The sequence below is a fragment of the Kogia breviceps genome, chromosome 6 (assembly GCF_026419965.1).
Source record: "Kogia breviceps isolate mKogBre1 chromosome 6, mKogBre1 haplotype 1, whole genome shotgun sequence".
Taxonomy (NCBI): domain Eukaryota; kingdom Metazoa; phylum Chordata; class Mammalia; order Artiodactyla; family Physeteridae; genus Kogia; species Kogia breviceps.
Window position 1 is genome coordinate 21,181,634 of NC_081315.1, and position 19,382 is coordinate 21,201,015.

Below are 19,382 nucleotides of genomic sequence, written 5' to 3' on the forward strand. Positions count from 1 at the left end.
CCTAATAAACATTAAACTCTAAACTTAGCACTGTCCAATAGAAATATAATGCAAGCCACAAATGTGAGCCACATACGTAATTTAAAATTTTCTGGTAACCACATTAAGTAGAAAGAAACAAGTGGAATTCATTTTATTTATTATTATTATTATTTTAAAATTTATTTATTTAATTTACTTTTGGCTGTGTTGGGTCGTTGTTGCTGCGCACAGGCTTTCTCTGGTTGCGGCGAGCAGGGGCTACTCTTCATTGCGGTGCGTGGGCTTCTCATTGCGGTGGCGTCTCTTGTTGCGGAGCATGCTCTCTAGGTGCGCAGGCTTCAGTAGTTGTGGCTCGCGGGCTCTAACTAACCCCGGGGTTAGTTGCTCCGCGGTATGTGGGATCTTCCCCGACCAGGGCTCGAACCGGTGTCCCCTGCATTAGCAGGCGGATTCTTAAGCGCTGTACCACCAGGGAAGCCCGGAATTCATTTTAATAATATGTTATTTAACCCAGTGTTTTAAAAATACAACCATTTCAACAGGTAGTCAACATAAAATTTTTGATGAGCTATTTTATATATTTTTTCATATTAAGTCTTTGAATCCAGTTTTACACTTATGACACATGTCAGCTCAGACTAGCCATTTATACTACACTAGCCATTAGTACTACATTTCCAGTACTCCACTTCACTAGCTACATGGGGCTATTAGCTACAGAATTGGACTGTACCTTCATATCTTTTCACATATTCTTCTAATTTTTCTGAAAAGTTACATGTGTTTTTGCATGTATCTAACCAGTTGTTCAAACTTTCTTGGATTCTTTTCCCCTGAATTGCTGTGTATATGAACACATCACATATATATATATGTGGCATGCATTATGCATATTTAAATATGCAATATATATTTATCTCTAAGCCTGGTATGACCCATATAAATAGCCCACCATTTATAAAATCAATCTAATAATCTTCTGTGGTGTTACTATACTGACTGTATGGGCATTCACCTATTGGACATCTGGGTAATTCACCACTTTTCTCTGTTACAAGTATTACTGCTGTGAATGTCTCTTTTTTTTTTTTTGGAGTGGAATTTGTTTTTTCTCTTTCTATCTTTGTCCTTTTTTTTTTCCCCCTATTCTACTGTCTTTTTCAGGATTACAGAAAGTGAGATTGAGAAACCCTCTTTCCTCAGTTGGTCCAGGATCAACCAACTTTCCACTCTACAAGCGCTACCTGGCGGCATCTCTGTCTTCTGTGATAAATTAAAATCACTTAACAACCCTGGGCCCAAAGCGGTTAATTCGTCAGCGTGTAAAGAAGAAACAAAGATGATGGGGGCGAGGGCTTGAAGGGTGTAGAACAAACAGCTTCTTTCATAAAGGCTTTTGCAGGAGGAAAGCAAAGCCCCTTTCATTCTGAAGTGTAAGGGGAGAGGATGCAGTAGCAATAGATAGGAAGCACGGGCATGAATATGGATATAGTTTTCCACACGGCCCCACTGACTGGAAGACAACAGTGAAAAAGCTATTATGGCTCCTATTACAAAGGTGATGGGCTGGATATAATTAGGGATTAAATCTGAAATTCCCAGTACCTACTCAGCATCTCGGGAACTTGACAAGCTGCCATCACTCCAAGGTCCCTGGGAGGAGCAGTGCTGCTGGCTTAATCAAAGAGGGCATCAGTGGGGCCTGCTCATAGCAAGCCACTGATCACAGCGCTAATGAACAGGGAGGCCTTGGAAGAGGGGAAGCGGAGCAGTGGTGTCACTTTCCCTTTCTTGTGTGCACATCAGCTGGCTTCTCCGCAGGGGCGGTGACTTGTCAGAAAGGAGACAAGTTGCTAGGTAACCAGGGAGTATGAGGGAAGCCCCCTCCCCCATCCCCAGGGAAGCAAAGTGCCCAGGGGGCTCCAGGGAGGATTTGTTGGTTAAAAAACAACCCAAAACAACCATAGCCTCAAACGTGGAAGGATTAACCACCCCCCCCCCCAAGGGGAAGGCTAATTGGAAGAGAATTACTGTGACCTGGGAGTCGAAGGAGAGGGAAAGAAAGGGAGGGAAAAAAGCCAGAGAGTACAGGGGGAGCAAGTATTAAAAAGAGAGAGAGGGAGAAGATTGTGGGAAAGAAAGCATCTCCATCAACTCTGGAAATGACCTATTACAGGACAGTATACTGGGGCCACCATTAACTCCAGGGCCCTTAGAGGCTTAAGATAGTCTGTGCAAAAAACAGACTATGGTCTCTGTACCAGCCATGTCTTATCTGGAAACTTGTTGGAATATGTCAAGCCCCGACCCAGGCCTACTGCTTTAGCAACTGTGTTCTTTTTTTTAAAAAAAAATATTTATTTATTTATGGCTGCATTGGGTCTTAGTTGCGGCGGCACTAGGGATCTTTTGTTGTGGTGCACGGGCTCTTTGTTGCACTGTGCGGGCTTCTCTCTCTAGTTGTGGTGTGTGGGCTCAGTAGTTGCAGTGCACAGGCTCTCTACTCATGGCACACAGGCTCCAGAGTGCATGCACTCTGTAGTTGCAGCATGGTGCAGGCTCTCTAGTTGTGGTGCGTGGGCTCAGTAGTTGTGGCTCACGTGGCTTAGTTGCCCTATGGTATGTGGGATGTTAGTTCCCCTACCAGGGATTGAATCCACATCCCCTGCATTGGAAGGCGGATTCTTAACCACTGGACCACCAGGGAAGTCCCAGCAACTGTACTTCTAACAAGCCCTCCAGGTGATTCAGAAACATACTAGTTTGAGAGCCACTGCTGCAATGGAATGAGAAGCTTTTGGAGGCGTGAGCAGGGACATGTCAAAGCAAAGATTGCACCCTGCAAAGTTAAACAGGCAAGAAAAACTTCATTCAAGGCTATTGCAGTAAGGGAGAGAGGCCAGAACTCAGTCTGAATTTAACTCCCCTGGATCAGAGGGTGGAAGGGTTTTTAAATGCTGGCGTGAGCTAGTGGAAAACTACTGGGTGGTGTTAGGGTGCTGTCAAAGGCCATCTGTGTTTGCTCATAAACCTCTCCTGTCTTTTTTAAAAAATATATATATATTTATTTATTTTATTTATTTATTATTTCTGGCTGCATTGGGTCTTCGTTACTGCACACGGGCTTTCTCTAGTTGTGGCGACCAGGGGCTATTCTTCGTTGTGGTGCGTGGGCTTCTCATTGCGGTGGCTTCTCTTGTTTCAGAGCACAGGCTCTAGGCACGTGGGCTTCAGTAGTTGCAGCATGCAGGCTCAGTAGTTGTGGCTTGTGGGCTCTAGAGCGCAGGCTCAGTAGTTGTGGCACACAGGCTTAGTTGTTCCGTGGCCTGGGGGAGCTTCCTGGACCAGGGTTCGAACCCGTGTCCACTGCCTTGGCAGGCGGATTCTTAACCACCGCGCCACCAGGGAAGTCCCTCTCCTGTCTTTATGGCAGAAGTTAGCTTTACAACTGGGAGCAAGGTGTTCTCTAATGTTAGGCTTCTAACCTCCCTCAGAGGCTGAGAGATAGAGAAGTTGTCTCCTCTGATGATTACATTTCAAAGAGATGGCCCACAGGTCCTAGAGAAGGACATTCCGAGAGCCATATTGAAGGTGAAAGGGATGAAAGGCAGTTTATTCCAGAAGGAGACTTCTTCAGGGTGATGGAGCGGGGAGAAGGATGGAGTGGTATGGGATGGAGAAAAGCAGCTTGTGCGGAGTCTGTTCTCTCGATGCTGCTGCTAGCTTCATTTCTTTCACGGGAAACCAGACAAGGGCACACAGACAGGGAGGGCAGCTTGGGCTTGATTCGCCTCATTCTCTCAAAAGGTTTTCTGAACAGCTGATAACATTCGCTTGGAGCCAAGTGTCTGTGGTTAAGATAACAAGCCCACGGCTGTCCTAGTCAGCTTAGGCCAGGTCTTTACTGCTGCACCAACGATTGTAACTTCCCATAGGCCTACCTTTCAGGGACTTGGCCAAGATGAATTGCCTTCCGGGATGGATTTACTGGAAGGCTTCAATGCCTCTAACTGTGGGGTTCCAGCGGGGTGGGGGGGTATGACCACTCTTGTCTTTGAGCGTTAGAAGTCCTGCCAGAAGGGCTGGCTTTCTTCCCACCTCCATCGTCTGCCGTGGCTCTGCTTCTTCCACACAACTGGTGACCAAGCACGCAGCACTGATCAAGGCTGAACTGGTCCAAAGGACGAAGAGGCTTTTGCTAGTGACCTTTTAGATAATCTGCCTCACTCCTCCCTTTTTTTCTTTTTCTCAGAGTGGTAAGGAGACAGCTGTTCCTGGAAGCCTAGCCAAGGCCAGGCATGAGAGTGTGGCTAAGGCACTGTGGGAGGCTGTGTAGCTCCTGTAATACCCAGTCCTGGTCACCACACATCCTACAGCACCATGGCTCGGCTGACCTGCCTCCTGCTCTGAACAAGGGGTGAGGCCACCAGGATCAAGGGCTCTGGTGCTTAAGGTTGGCTCACCTGAAAGACACATGCACCCCAATGTTCATAGCAGCACTATTCACAATAGCCAAGACATGGAAGCAACCTAAGTGTCCATCGACAGATGACTGGATAAAGAAGATGTGGTACCTATAAACAATGCAATAATTACTCAGCCATGAAAAAGACTGAAATAATGCCATTTGCAGCAACATGGATGGACCTAGTGATTATCATACTAAGTGAAGTAGGTCAGAAAGAGAAAGACAAATACCATATGATATCACTTATATGTGGAATCTAAAATATGACACAAATGAACTTATTTACAAAACAGAAACAGATTCACAGACATAGAGAACAGACTTGTGGTTGCCAAGGGAGAGGGGTGTGGGAGAAGGATGGAGTGGGAGTTTGGGATTAGCAGATGCAAACTATTATATATAGAATGGATAAACAATAAGGTCCTACTGTACAGCACAAGGAACTATATTTAATATCCTGTAAAAAACCATAACGGAAAAGGGAAAAAAATTGGCTCAGTTGAGTACCAACCAATGTCTGCCACAGCCCATCTCATTTGTAAGATGCTCCTGGGCCAACCAGATGGTGACATTTAATAAATTAAAAAGGTGAGAATTCCCTGGCATCCCAGTGGTTAGGACTCTGGGTTTTCACTGCCAACGGCCTGGGTTCAATCCCTGGTTGGGGAACTAAGATCCTATAAGCCTCATGGCATGGCCAAAATAAATAAATAAATGAGCTATGAAAATATCGATCATTATCCCTTTACCCTGTAATCACTAGCTCATTTTTGTTTGTTTGTTTTTAGTTTTTTTGCGGTACGCGGGCCTCTCACTGTTGTGGCCTCTCCCATTGCGGAGCACAGGCTCAGCGACCATGGCTCACGGGCCCAGCCACTCTGCAGCACGTGGGATCTCCCCGGACTGGGGCACGAACCCATGTCCCCTGCATCGGCAGGCGGACTCTCAACCACTGCGCCACCAAGGAAGCCCTCACTAGCTCATTTGTATCCCTAGACTGTGGGCTTCTTAAAGCAGGGCTGAATCCCAATAAATGCCTGTGTCGATGTATGAGGAAAAGATTGAAGGGGAGTCCCCGGGACTCCTTTTGTCCACTCTGTGGTTGCCTCTTACCATCCCTTTATTTTTCTGGGTTTTTTTTAAGAATTATTTTTTATTGGGCTTCCCTGGTGGCGCAGTGGTTGAGAATCCGCCTGCCGATGCAGGGGACATGGGTTCGTGCCCCGGTCCGGGAAGATCCCACATACCACGGAGCGGCTGGGCCCGTGAGCCATGGCCGCTGAGCCTGTGAATCCGGAGCCTGCGCTCCGCAAAGGGAGAGGCCACAATGGTGAGAGGCCCGCATACCGGAAAAAAAAAAAAAAAAAAAAAAAGAATTATTTTTTTATTGAAGTAGAGTTGATTACAACATTATGTAAGTTTTAGGCATAAAACACAGTGATTCACAATTTTAAAGGTTATGTTCTATTTATAGTTATAAAATATTGGCTATTTCCCCTGTGCTGTACAAAGTATCCTTGTAGCTTGTTTATTTATTTATTTATTTTGCGGTACGCAGGCCTCTCACTGTTGTGGCCTCTCCTGTTGTGGAGCACAGGCTCCGGACGTGCAGGCCCAGCCGCTCCGCGGCATGTGGGATCTTCCCGGACCGGGGCACAAACCCGTGTCCCCTGCATCGGCAGGCGGACTCCTAACCAGTGTGCCACCAGGGAGGTCCCAGGGAAGCTGCTTTTGATCCTGGCATAAATCAGAAGGAAAAAAACAAACCAAAACAAAACAAAAGAACAAAACCCACACCTCCCACCACAGAACTTTAGTTATCTAAACTGGGATGTTTAAAAACTAAGCAAACCTTTGAGCGATCTATAAAGTGACCCAAGGTGAAGGCAGAGGGCTCCCAACTCAAACAATTGATTTTGCTGGAGGCAGAGTATTTGCCGTAGTCTGACAGCCAGCCCCAGAGATCCAGGGAATGGGGAACAGCAAAGGGGGGCTGGGGAGGTGCATGGGCTGGCCAGGTGAGAGCCAGTGTCTTGTTGTGTGACAAATCCGCCACTGTCACATTCCTCCCCTCTCCCTTTCCCTCTCCTTTTATACCACTAGAGCCAGACCTTCGCAAAATTATGAAGAGAAATCTAGGTTCAGCATCCTAGACAAACTTCCCCCCCTTATTATTATTTATATTATTATTATTTTTTTCCCTGTGTTAGTCTGCTTGGGCTGCCATAACAACCGTACCACAGGCTGGGTGACTTAAACAACTGAGATGAATTTTCTCATGAACCTGGAGGCTTGAAGTTGAAGATCAAGATGCTGGCAGGGTTGGTTTCTGGTGAGGCCTTTCTTCCTGGCTTGCAGACAGCCACCTGCTCTTGTGTCCTCACATGGCCTTACCTCTGTGCCTGTCAACTCCTCCTGTCTCTTCCTCTTCTTATGAGGACACAAGTCCTACTGGATTAGGGCCCCACCCTTATGACCTCACTTAACCTAGTTGCCTACTTAGAGGGCCTATCTCCAAATTTAGTCACAGTGGGGGATTAGTGCTTCCACATATGGATTTGGGGGACGTACAATTCAGTCCATAGCACATCTCTTTCCTCTTCTTTTCACTTTAGCAGGCCTGTCCCTTTTATTTCTCTCCCCAAGACTCATCAAAATATTCACTCAGGAAGGGGCATAGTTGGCACTGCCCTAGGCATATTGGGCGGGGAGATGTCAAGAACTGGATGCTTGGAGGTGCCCTTTGTTAGAGTCTCCTCAAGATACCATGGGTGTAAAATAACTAGACTGCAGAGCAGAGTATGGATCCTTAGGAGTCCTGGAACTAAGTGGCTACTACACTGTCGTTCTCCTTTTCACATTTAGCTTCTAGAAAAAGAGAGTCACACTTGTTTTATCCATTTTCTTATTCCCCTTCATCCCCTTCTTATTCCCTGCTTGGGTTCCACCACAATTCTGAAATGTTTTTTTATTGAGATGGCTAAAAAGTGCCTACCAAGCACCTCCTTGCATTACACTGTAAAGGGAAACCTGTTCCTGTGGTTCTCTTCTTTCACACTTCTGACACAAGATGTGGGCTTATTCCCATGCTGACCAATTCTGCAACACCAGCTGGGTGTCCTACAATTTAGTTCAGTCATGACACTCCCTACCTAGAGCTGGCATAAGATTCCACAGGTAAGGGCTCAGTCCCACAAGACTGTCCCCATCCCCAGATGGCCAGTTGCAAGTCCAGATTGTCACCTGTGCTTTTGATTGTCACCTGTGCTGTAGGTCGGAGTTTCCCACGATCTCCTCCTCCAGTTCCATTAATTTGCTAGAGCAGCTCACAGAACTCAGGAAAACAGTTTACTTACTAGGTTACCAGTTTATTTAAAAAAAAAAAGCTATGTCAGGAGCAGCCAGATGGAAAAGATGCATAGGGCAAAGTATATAGGAAGGGGCATGGAGCTCTCCCTGCACCGCCATATGTTCACCAACCCAGAAGGTCACCAACCTCCAGTAGGTCACCAATAACTCCAATGGCTCTGGAGCTATTTCAGGAACCAAGGCCAAAGACTAAATATTATAAAAAAAAGATGCTCCCATTCTCTTATCACTTAGGAAATTCCAAGGGTTTTAGGAGCTCTATGTCAGAAGACCAAACGTGTATTTGTAATTATAAGTCATGGTGTCATTCATATACAACTATGCACATTTCATTCATTAATTTAAGCATACATTCAGCTGAGCACTGCATTTAGTCACAACCCACTGTCCCCAAGTCTGCATCCCTGGGGCCTTGCAGACACATGTATCTTTGGTTCTTGGATCATCTCCTTATTAGACTGGGTTGTGCGATTGGACATATAATTTCTCTCCTCTTATATTTGAATTAGAAAAGTGCTTTTCAGGTTTTAAACACTGTGGTTTGCATGATGTCATTTTACCTTGGGTAATAAAAGGAAAGTGAAAAATGTGCTGTATTAGAATAATGCCATGCCTGTTGCAACTTTGTATTTTGGGGAAGGGGCAGAATTCCTCTTAGAGGTTGATGGCTCTTTTCTTTAGGAAAATACCTTGACAGGCCTTTCGTAAATAAAAGGTGGGACCCCCGTGATGGCAAGGGTTGTGAAAGGACTGCACCACTGAATGTGTGTTCCCTGTATGTGAATTTAAGAGCATTATCCAGGAAGCTTGCAATAAAGGGAGGTTGGGGGACCAGATGTCCCGAAGAGGAAGCAAGGTAGAGAAGGGTCTCTGTAGAGAGAGGTGACCTGAACAAAACTGGCAGAGTCAGGACCCAAGGGGAAAACTGGTCCTTGAGAAATTCCTATTAAGGACTCTAAGACTTCATAGGTGATGTTCAGTTTTAAGTTATTTCTAGCCTTATGCTCTGCTATGTCTCCTCCTTTATCTGCGAATAGTTGGCAAATGTCTGTTACACATAACAACTTTGTGCTAGTGGGGCTTGGGGAACGAGAGTAACCGTGGCCACCATCGAGGGTCATGGTGAGGGACAGGACAGCAGAGAGAGAAGAGGAGAGAACAAGCTGGAGCCTCTGCTCTCCAAGGCTTAAGCAAGAGAGGAGAGACCCAGATCCTTTAGAGGTCTTAGGGTGGGTCTTCAATATCCACGCAGATAATCCACTCAACAGTAATCCCTCATCTCCTCATTTCCATGGATCTTGTCCTCCAGCCTGTCTCAGCCACTCACTCTCATGGTCTTATCAATTGCTGCATCTCCTCCAGAAGTTTGATTTCAAGCAACCTAATCCCTGATTACCCTTGCATAGCCTTTCGGCTCACGCCCTGTAGCCCCTCTGCTCAAAAAATCGCCCTGGTGGCGCAGTGGTTGCGAGTCCGCCTGCCGATGCAGGGGACACGGGTTCGTGCCCCGGTCCGGGAAGATCCCACATGCCACGGAGCGGCTGGGCCCGTGAGCCATGGCCTCTGAGCCCGCGTGTCCGGAGCCTGTGCCCCGCAACGGGAGAGGCCACAACAGTGAGAGGCCCGCGTACCGCAAAGATGAAAGAAAAAAAAAAAAAATCATCAAGCACACATGGATTTTTAACCCACTGGCTTTCCCATCTTTGCATTGCTATTCACCCTTTCATAACCTCACTTATCTCTTAACCCAGCCGAGAGTCTTTGGGTCATTCTTAAAATCATCTTCAGCTCTTCCTTCCATTGCTTTTTCTCGACAAGACTCCAGGGCTCCTTAGATCCAACTCTCTGCCTATTCTCTGTCTACACCCGAAGAAAGCTGAAGGCTATTGCGAACAATCACATGCTCTGCTGGTTGGTTCCTCTTTAACTTTATGAACTCAAACTTCAAGTGGGCTGTTATCAGTCTGGGTCCAACCAGGCAAAAAGAAACTAAGTGTTTAAAAGAGTGGGAATCCGATACAGGGACTTGGTTCTGTAAGTGATGGTCAGACAGAAGTCCAGGTCGCGGGAGAGGCAACCCGAAGATTAGCAGGAGCATGGCGCTCTGCCAGCCTTAGGCTGGAGACAAAGATGGAGACAGCATCGCCAGGGCCCAGGACCAACGTCACTGGGTGACAGGTGACCACGGTAGGAATGTTCAGAGAGAGCCAAGGTGACATGATATAGCCCACGTGGATCAGTCCCCTGCAATAGTTTGTTCCCACTAAGATAGACACTTATCCCGGATACAGATTGGCCTTCCCTGCCCGAGATACATCTGCCCAAAGCACACGCGGCCGGACTCACCACTATTGCATCTCCGCACCTGTGGCTCCAGCATCATATAACTCTACTGCACCGTGATATAACACGGGAGTGCAGAAATCTGAGGTCTTGAAGAAGGCAAGAAACCCTTAAGAGGGCTGAGTAGGGGCTGGGTTGAGAATTACTTATGTTATCAAACTGGTGTTACTTTTCCCCCTGAGGGGACAGAAGAGCAGTCTGAGAGCAAGAAGGTGCTGGAGATCCATAGTTGTCAAGCGACCACAAAATCACTCTCCAGCTGAGGGCAACCCAGCCTCAGCCTCTGGCCATGTTGGCCACTGTCAAAGGGGAGCTGCCTTCTTTATTTTCTAATTAGGCAGGTCTCTCGTCTTTCCTCCGCAATTCTCCCTTGGGGAAGAGACGGCCTCTTGGGGGTTTCTTAATTCTCTTTGAATTTCTTCTAAATGAAGCTCCATGCAGCCTGGCTTGGGGGCATTCCCAGGTTCAGCAGACCCGCTGGCCTGATCTTTCAACCCCGGGGACGACCAGGCCACCCCTACGGCCACCCAGGGTGTGTCGGGTAGATCCAGGTTGCCATCCAAGCGCTGGCTCCCAGGTAGACAGACCCCAGGGAAGGAGGGAGTTCGGTGGGCTCCGGGAGTGTGCTGCATTTGGGGGTCTTCCAAAGAGAGAGATGAGGGGAAACCGCTTTGCAAAGGGAAGTAGACACTTGCTGATGTTCTAGTTAGTTCATCGGTTAGAGACCCCAGACCAGATCCATCGGGGTTACCATGTGAGCCCCACGATGGGCCATTTTGCGATTACTTGGATTATTTCAGCTACGTTTATCCTTAACATCACACACTTGATGAAGTTCATGAGGTGAACGTCGTGAGCACATTTGTGACCTATGACTTTTCCTGTGACCTCCTGGGGCTGAAATTAAGCACAAAATTCTGCCCTCTCCTCAGGATGTTTAAACATTAGTGAGTGGATCCTGTTATGGACTGAATTGTATCCCCTCACAAAGTCATATTATTGAAGCCCTAATCCCCAGTACCTCAGACTGTGACTGTATTTGGAGATAGGACCTTTAAAGAGGCAATTAAAATAAAGTGAGGCTGACTGTGGAAAACAGCATGGAGGTTCCTTAGACAACTAAAAAAGAAAAGATAAAAACTCTAATTTGAAAAGACACATGCACCCCAGTGTTCACAGCAACCCTATGTACAATAGCCAAGACATGGAAGCAACCTAAATATCCATCAACAGAGGAATGGATAAAGAAGATGTGGTATAGATATATATATATAATGGAATATTACTCAGCCCCAGAAAGGAATGAAATAATGCCATTTGCAGCAACATGGATGGACCTAGAGATCATCACACTTAGTGAAGTTAGTCAGTCAGAGAAAGACAAATAGTATATGATATCACTTACGCAGAATCTAAAAAAACAATGCAAACGAATCTATATACAAAACAGATACAGACTCACAGACAGAAAGCAAACTTGTGGTTACAAAAGTAGAATGAGGGGGTGAGGACGCAGCAAGCCACAGAGAGAGGCCTCAGAAGGAGACAAACTGTCCTCACCTTGGCCTTGGCCTTCCAGCCCCCAGAACTGTGATACTTTGTTATGGCAGCCAAGCAGACTAAGATAAGTCCTTTAGATTTGAGGGGCGGGGGGAGGGGGGGTCGTGGGAACGCTGTGATGGTCCACGAGGGGGAAGGGTCTGTGTGGGAAATGGCCCACGAATCGCTCTGGAGACCGGCTGCAGGCCCCGACTCCACACCACCCAGCCTGCCTGCTGCCCTCTCTCTTCAGGACACACTATTCCCTGATGTGGGTGTGCCCTGGTGTCAGAGTTGGAGAGAAAATAGAATCGAGATGTGGGTTAGCAGTAGGATGGGGAAGGAAGAAAAAAGCAAATTCATTTATAGTCTGTGGAGAGCCAACCAAGGATCCCGGTGGGAAACAGGGCCGGGCAGAAGGCTCCGCTTTCCTAAATAGAACTCTGTTTTGACACTCTCCCTGCAGATGTTCCACCCCACGCTTGCCTGTCTCGCCAAGGGCGCCGGTAAAAAGCGGCAGGACTTTAGCCTCTCACGGCGCCATCTGGTGGCGCGCGGGGAGAGGTGCAGTGGTTCTTGCGCCCACAGCCCGGTCTCCCCGCAACCAGAGAAATGCCTTCTGTTCTTTAAAAGTAATAGAGGGGTGGGAAGCAGCCTCGGGGCGCAGGGAGATCAGCTCGGTGCTTTGCGGGCCGCCTGGAGGGGTGGGATAGGGTGGGAGGGAGGGAGACGCAAGAGGGAAGAGATATGGGGACATATGTATATGTATCGCTGATACACTTTGTTATAAAGCAGAAACTAACACACCACTGTAAAGCAATTATACTCCAATAAAGATGTTTTAAAAAAAAAAAAGAGTAATAGAGGGGTGGATACAAAGACTCGGGAAGAAAGGGCTGATGCAAAGAGCACTGGACTGAAGTGAAAAATGGACTCTGGCTTTGAATCTTATTTGCTGCACAATCTTGGGCACGTTAATGAATCTCTTTGTAAGGATGCATTGTGATAAAGTCCTCCAGACGGGAAAGTGGTGCCTCAGGGAATGCTTTCTCTCTCCTTTTCTTGATTCCTCCTTGTTCTGCCCCCCTCTCCCCGCCCCCGCCACGATTTTGTAAATAATCAAAAGTTATTACTGCTGCAGACATGGCCTTTTTAATTTTAGCAGAGGGGTTGAGGGAAAGGGGTCTGGAAGAACCTGAAACTGTGTGTTGGGAGGGCAGCAGGGAGTGGGTCCCGGGAGTCCCAGCTGGGACTGGGAGACCCCTAGGCTCTGCCCTCACAGGAATCAGAGCAGCTCAGACCTGTCCTTAGACCTGACCTTGACTTCTTGTTTCAGAAGAGGCTCTTGCCTACCTGTGGTAAGGGACAGGAGGTGGCAGGCTCCCATCACCTCAGGCATCCAGGCACTGGTGATTGTTTTGCATTATTTCTTTTTGAGATCTCCTCCAGGCCTAGGGATATTATAAATCCGTGAACTAAAGCAACATTGACAAGAGCATCAGTCAAAAGCGCCAATTATCTAAACATGCAGTGCAAAACAGGCTAACATCTTGCATATACAGAACATTTGCAATTTGGGTTAAAAAGCGAGAGGGCGGGGAAAGAGGAGTGCTGCATGCTGAGAAAGGATTCCAACATATTAAAGGTAAATAAAATATTTTCCCCACACATAAGAAAAAAAATAATAAGTAAACCTGATGGTATCTCTCCTGCCAGCACTGGGATATAGGGCACGTGTTTATATATGGTAGCTCTTGCAGATGCCGTGTTCTTTCCTGGAGGATCCCTTTGCCTTCTCTAACATAGTAGCCTTGAAATGCAGCCGGACAAGGGTCCCAACCAGAGACCTGGAAAATATTCATCGCACATGAAAGAAGATTCAGGGACAGGCTCTTAAGCCCTCTTGGGGCCCTGGAGTCTTAAGATCAATGACTTTGAGCGTCTTTGGTGTTCTGGGCTCCTAGTTCTTGCCATATCCAATGCACACACAGGTACCTCGAACTGAGCCTCCTCCTTTCATCCAGTTCCTCTCTCAGTAAAGGGCACTAATGATTTCAATTAAAATCATTAATCTACCTGGTTGCTCGAGTCAGAAATCAGAAACGTGAGACTCCTTAACTCCTGCCTTCCCGCCGCCTCACCCCTGTATCAGACAGATTAGCACACCGTGCCTGATGCCTTGACCTTATGTCTCTCCTGAAGCCTCTGCCACACACTCTACCTAGGCTCCACTGTGGTTGGCTGACTCCCTGTGGGGTATCTGTAATCTGCCAGCTGAGGACCCCCAGCCATACTGCTGGTGTCCCTGGCTCCTGGCTGAAGCGCCACATGGCAGGGTTTGGGGTGATGTCAGGCCAAACGATGCAAACGAGGAGGCTGGGTCATTAACCTGTAACAAGGGTGTTCCAGTGACTTTGGGGGTGACACATTACCCCAAAGTTCAGGGGCTTAAAACAAGCATTTAATTAGGCTCGTGGATTATGTGGGTCCGTAGGGCCCAGTAGGACTGGCCTGTCTCTGCTCCTGGATGTCTGAAGCCGGAGCTGGGGGACTCATGGCTATGCGTGACCCTATGCCCGTGCAGTAGGGTCATCTGGAAGTATCTTCACTCCCAGGGCCGGCAGTGCCTGCTGGCTGTTGACAGGGTCTGTGGTTGGAGCTATGAAGCAGAGCCCCTCCACCCGGGCTCTCTGTGTGGCCTGGGCTTCACCCCAGCACGGTGGCTTTAGGGTCGTCAACTCCTTACAGGACAGCCAAGGACTCCAAGCACAGGTGCTCCAGTGAGCAAGGCAGAGCCCGCATGGCTTTTTATGACCCAGCCTTGGAAGTCCTACAGCATCACTTCTGCTGTGTTCTCCTGCATCTGAGTGAGTCATTCAGCCCAGTCCAGATTCACGATAGAGGATACAGTTCCCACCTCATGATGGGAGAAATTTGCAGGTGTGTTTTAATGGGAGAATTTGAAGATATGTTTGAAAACTGACACGGGGGAAACTTTGACCAGGGAGAGATGGGAGATAGAAGCTATATTCTCCTTCCGGTCTCCAGTGGACTGTTCTAAGGTGGAGTTACTCCAGCACCCCCATCCAAAGGTATCCTGGCTGGCTGGCTGGGTGCCTGTTCAGTGACTAGCTGTGTCTCATCACAGCTCATCCGAAGCAGTGGTCTGGGTGGAAACGCACTGCTTCCGGTTCATTCTGCCTTATTTCCCTTTCCCTCACTCTTGCTGCCCTGGTACCGAGCCGTCCAAGTAAAACACCCGCATTTAAGCCTTGCCTCGGGCTTGGTTGCTTTCAAGAACCTGGGCTAAGAGACTCACCACAACCAATCTGCCACCCAGTCCCACTGATTTATTCTTTTAAGTATCTTTCTTATCCATTCACTTTCCTCCATTCACACCGACATTCCCCAAGGCTGAGCCACATCTTCTCTCGCCCAGACCACAATAGAGCTTCCCAACAGATCGCTTTAGATCTACACTAATAGTTCTCCCCCATCAGTCCACACTGAAGTCACACTGATCTTTTTGAAACGAATCTCATCGCCAGGCCTCCCAGCCTAAAACCCCTGCGTGACTCCTGACCCTGATTCTAAACTAGGGCTTTTCCTCTGCACCATCGTTGACATCTTGAGTGGGGGAATTCTTTGCTGTGGGGCTGCCCCGTGCCATGTAGGATGTTTAGTAGAATCCCTGGTCTCTACTCACCAGATGCCAGCAGCAGCCTACTCCCAGTTGTGACAAGTAGAAATGTCCCTGGAGGGGAGGGAGGCAAAATCATCTCGGTCGAGAAGCTCTGGTCTCAAGTAAGCATTCCTGACATCGCCCTGCGTGGACTGGCCCTGGCTCACCAGATGCCACCCTCTCCCAGGTCTTTATTTAACAGCCAAGGCTAGACTTCTCTCAGCATCCTCTGAACCATGCCAGGGCCTTTCCCTATGCAGGCCTTTTTACTGCTGTTCCTCAGCCTGGAACATTCCCTTTTCTCCTGCCTATCCGTCCTCGACACACACACCTGCACGGCACTCATCTGGCTCACACTTTATTATCAGTCCTCAGCTAAAACGTCACTTTTGTGAAGGCTCCTCTGGCCTCCCAGACTAGGTTAGCCCCCTGAGGCATTGCTCCCATGGCATCAGCGACTACGCACCTACAGCATTCATCACAGTGATGGTGAATTAATTAGCCTTGGGAAGCCCTGTGAACGCTTGTCCTCAAGCCTCTGTAAACTCCACCAGAGCGTGATGCTGTCATCTTGCTCAGCCCTGTATCCCGGTACTTAGCACAGGGCTTGGCGAGTGGTCAGTGCTCCGTGCATTGGGGAACGAAGGAATGAATGAACGGACAAATACTACTTACGTGTATTCTTGAGAATCTTCACAGTCCTTCCTTTCCTTGATTTAGATTTTCCTCTGTCACTATGAAGCGGGACTCTCACTGCATGTGTGGGTGAAAACCCCATTCTCTGATGTTTTATCAGCCAGACTCTCTGCCTGATCCAGACTCCGCTCAGCTCTTTGACCTGCTCCTCTTCAAAGAATTTATGTAAAGTACTTTGCAGAGTACTTTTAAATTTTACTAAGCTATTCTAGAAGCCAGAGGTACATTGAAGGATCAAAGTCCAAGACGTGGTATTTGATTCCTCAAATTAGTTACCAAAAGATGGCATCTCCTCTCTTGGCTTCTTGTCCACCAAATGGGACTTCTTTTGTCTTTTCTCACCTCTCACTCCTGACCGCCTCCTGCAGGGACGCCAAATGTGACGTGTTGCGTCCTGTTTTGGACCGTTTCTCAATGGAATGGAAGCCTTTAGGGCAGAGTCTGTGTTTGGCTTGTGTCTAGTTTTGAGTGAGTCAGGGCTAAGGGTTAAGTTCTGGTCATTTTACATTTAAGCACCCGTGGGTTTTGCTCCTATCACAAGCTCTTGCTGGAAAGTGTCGCTATGTCGATTTCTGAAAACCTGACATTTTTTAGGGCATCCTTTAGAAATGATTCTGGCAAACAGTTTCTGTTAACGGACTCGTTCCAGTTTTGCTGACGTGCATTCTCAGGGCATCAGGAAAGCTGGAGGAGGAAGTTTAACTGAGCAGGAAGGCCGGCCCAGCTTCCTCCAGCTTCCTTCCAAGGTCGCCGAATCCCTGATTTCTGGTAACCCTGGGATTTACTCCCCCTAGTGGTTTGACGAAATATAACTTCTCTCGATGGAAAGGACAAAGTTTCAGCTACAACTCCCAGCTCTGAACATGCGGCTGCTCAGAATCTTCCGAATGCAAATCAGGGATGAAAAGAGATGATAAGCTGATGGGTCCTCTGAGAAGAGGATGGGAAATCGGCTCATGGAGGTGGGAGACGCAGGGGGCGGAGGAGGCTGTTTTGTCTAAAATTCTGGTCCCAGAAACTGCCAGAGACTGAAATCCCGAGGATGCTTTGCTAACGAAGTCCCAGAAACAAAGGCGAGAACCAAACACAATCTAAGGGAAAGCAGGGGGGATAAATAAGAAGAAAGAAAGGAAGAGAAAAGGAAAGTGAAAACCAGGCATCCAATCTTTTATCCTCTTGCTAAGGGAGCCGAACAAAGCAGTCATAGGCCTCCATGCCTAGGTTCGTGTCACGCTAGGGTTTTCCTGTTTGGGGGTGATCCACTAGCATGTGGGACCCTGTGGCAGCTGACCACCCTGAGAGATGTCTTTCTCTTCCATTATAGTGATAATATCCTGTTACCCTCAGAGTCTCTCCTTTCCAGTTTAAAAGTAGCAACCCCATGCTTGTGGCTCATCTGACTGCATGGGGATGGCTGGTGAATACAGACAAAACACAAGACCTGGATCATCTACAAAATACAAGCATACCTCTCACCCATCACTCCTAAACAATGATAGACACAGGCTTTAGGGATATTAACTCGGGGACAGGCTTGTGAATTGGACGTGGCCAGTTACCCAGAAATATGTATACTATATATATATGTGTGTAGGTATGAATATATATATATGTGTGTAGGTATGTATATATATATATATATTCTTTTTCAGATTCTTTTCCATTATAGGTTATTACAAGGTATTGAATATAGTTCCCTGTGCTATACAGTAGGTCCCTGTCATTTATCTATTTTATTGTATAGTAGTGTGTATCTGTTAATCCCAAGCTCCTAATTTAGTCTGTTATATTTCTTCTTCTGCAGGACCTGACTGGGCCTTTGGTCTGATAGATGGGTGTCTTGTGAGTCATGTTGGCACAGGCTGCGCTGTGAGGCAATTGCCATGGTTTGGCCTGCCAGCACTGTGGCGGATTTAGTGCCACATTTCAAAGGCCGAGCTGCTTTTAACTGTTTGCTCTTAATCTGCGACCTTTTGTGTTTCCTCACCAAGAGGGGGAATAGCTGCCCCTTCCTTCGCTTTAACAGGCCCCCGAGAGACAGGAGGGGAAGCCACAGCCCCCCCTTTTTCTGAAGTAGCCCAATCACACTGCCCCCTCTGCAATGCTAGATTTCTGTCCCGCCTACACAGGATAGGATGCCTAGTGAAGGAACCGGGCAACGCACGGGAGACAAACTGACATTTACACCTTAAGGACAAGCCAAAGAGAAACGTCGTGTTTTAGTTCAGAGGAGGCGAGCTCTCTTCCTTGCACGCGTAGAAATCTCAGTAAGTTTTCAGAGGCAGTAGCTGGCCGTGCTGAGGTCACAAAATCCAAGAGATTTCTCAGTTAAATTCGTGTCTATTTCAAAAGCGCCTTTGGTGATTCTAAAGTGAGAACTGCCAAGTCTCGATGGACATCAAAACCGGCTAGCGGGCAAGTACTGGTGGACCTAATGAGGAATTAGCTGAGACTGCGGCTCCAGCCAGACTGCTCTCTATTAACAACGCAGAGCACCCCTTCTCCCCCACCTCAGCCTCGACTTCTCTCCCGTGTCTGTCTTTTCCTCCTTCCTCCACCCAGGTACCCCCCGCAAAGTCCTGCCGTGGAAATCTCCCTCCATTTCTCCAGGGCTGCACCCTGAGGCCCCCGGGATCCCGTTCCTCCACCCTCACCTCTTCCCTCCTGCCACTGCAGAACCTTCCGTACCCGTTCCCCTTCCTTCCCGGGCTCCAAGGACACCCACTTTGGCTTCCACCAGCTGGTTCACTCCCCCAACCGCACCCCAAGATGGTGTGTGATCGTTCCTCTTTGGGAAGCAGCGAGATGGAGTGACTAGACCAGCTTCCCAAAGCTTTCTGGGTCTCGGTGTCCTTACCTGTAAACTGAGAATAATTTACAACTTCAGAGCAGTGTTGTGTGAGTTATGTGAGCCTGTGCATCCTTAACCAACATGAAACTGATCAAAAACGGATCCTGGGGCTTCCCTGGTGGCGCAGTGGTTGAGAATCCGCCTGCCGATGCAGGGGACACGGGTTCGTGCCCCGGTCCGGGAAGATCCCACGTGCCGCGGAGTGGCTGGGCCCGTGAGCCATGGCCGCTGAGCCTGCGCGTCCGGAGCCTGCGCTCCGCAACGGGAGAGACCACAACGGTGAGAGGCCCGCGTACCACCAAAAAAAAAAAAAAAAACGGATCCTGAATGAGGCCTAGAAATCTGCGTGTTTATATCACCTCAGGTGATGGTGGCAGATGGTGAGGACCACACTGAGAAACACTGGTTAAGAAGGTAGTTCTCTACCTTGGCTGTGCACTTAGAATCATCTG

The 19,382-nt window shown here is 48.0% G+C and overlaps 1 long non-coding RNA gene across 1 annotated transcript; it reads right to left on the bottom strand.

Annotated features, from left to right (window-relative positions):
- Window positions 1–122: 122 nt before the first annotated feature.
- On the bottom strand, window positions 123–16,414 carry LOC136794348 (uncharacterized). The gene is made up of 4 exons (XR_010840983.1): window positions 16,059–16,414; window positions 13,396–13,548; window positions 13,055–13,152; window positions 123–442 (listed from the first exon to the last, which is right to left on the bottom strand). It is a non-coding gene; the product is annotated as an uncharacterized lncRNA (long non-coding RNA).
- Between the last annotated feature and the right edge of the window lie 2,968 nt (window positions 16,415–19,382).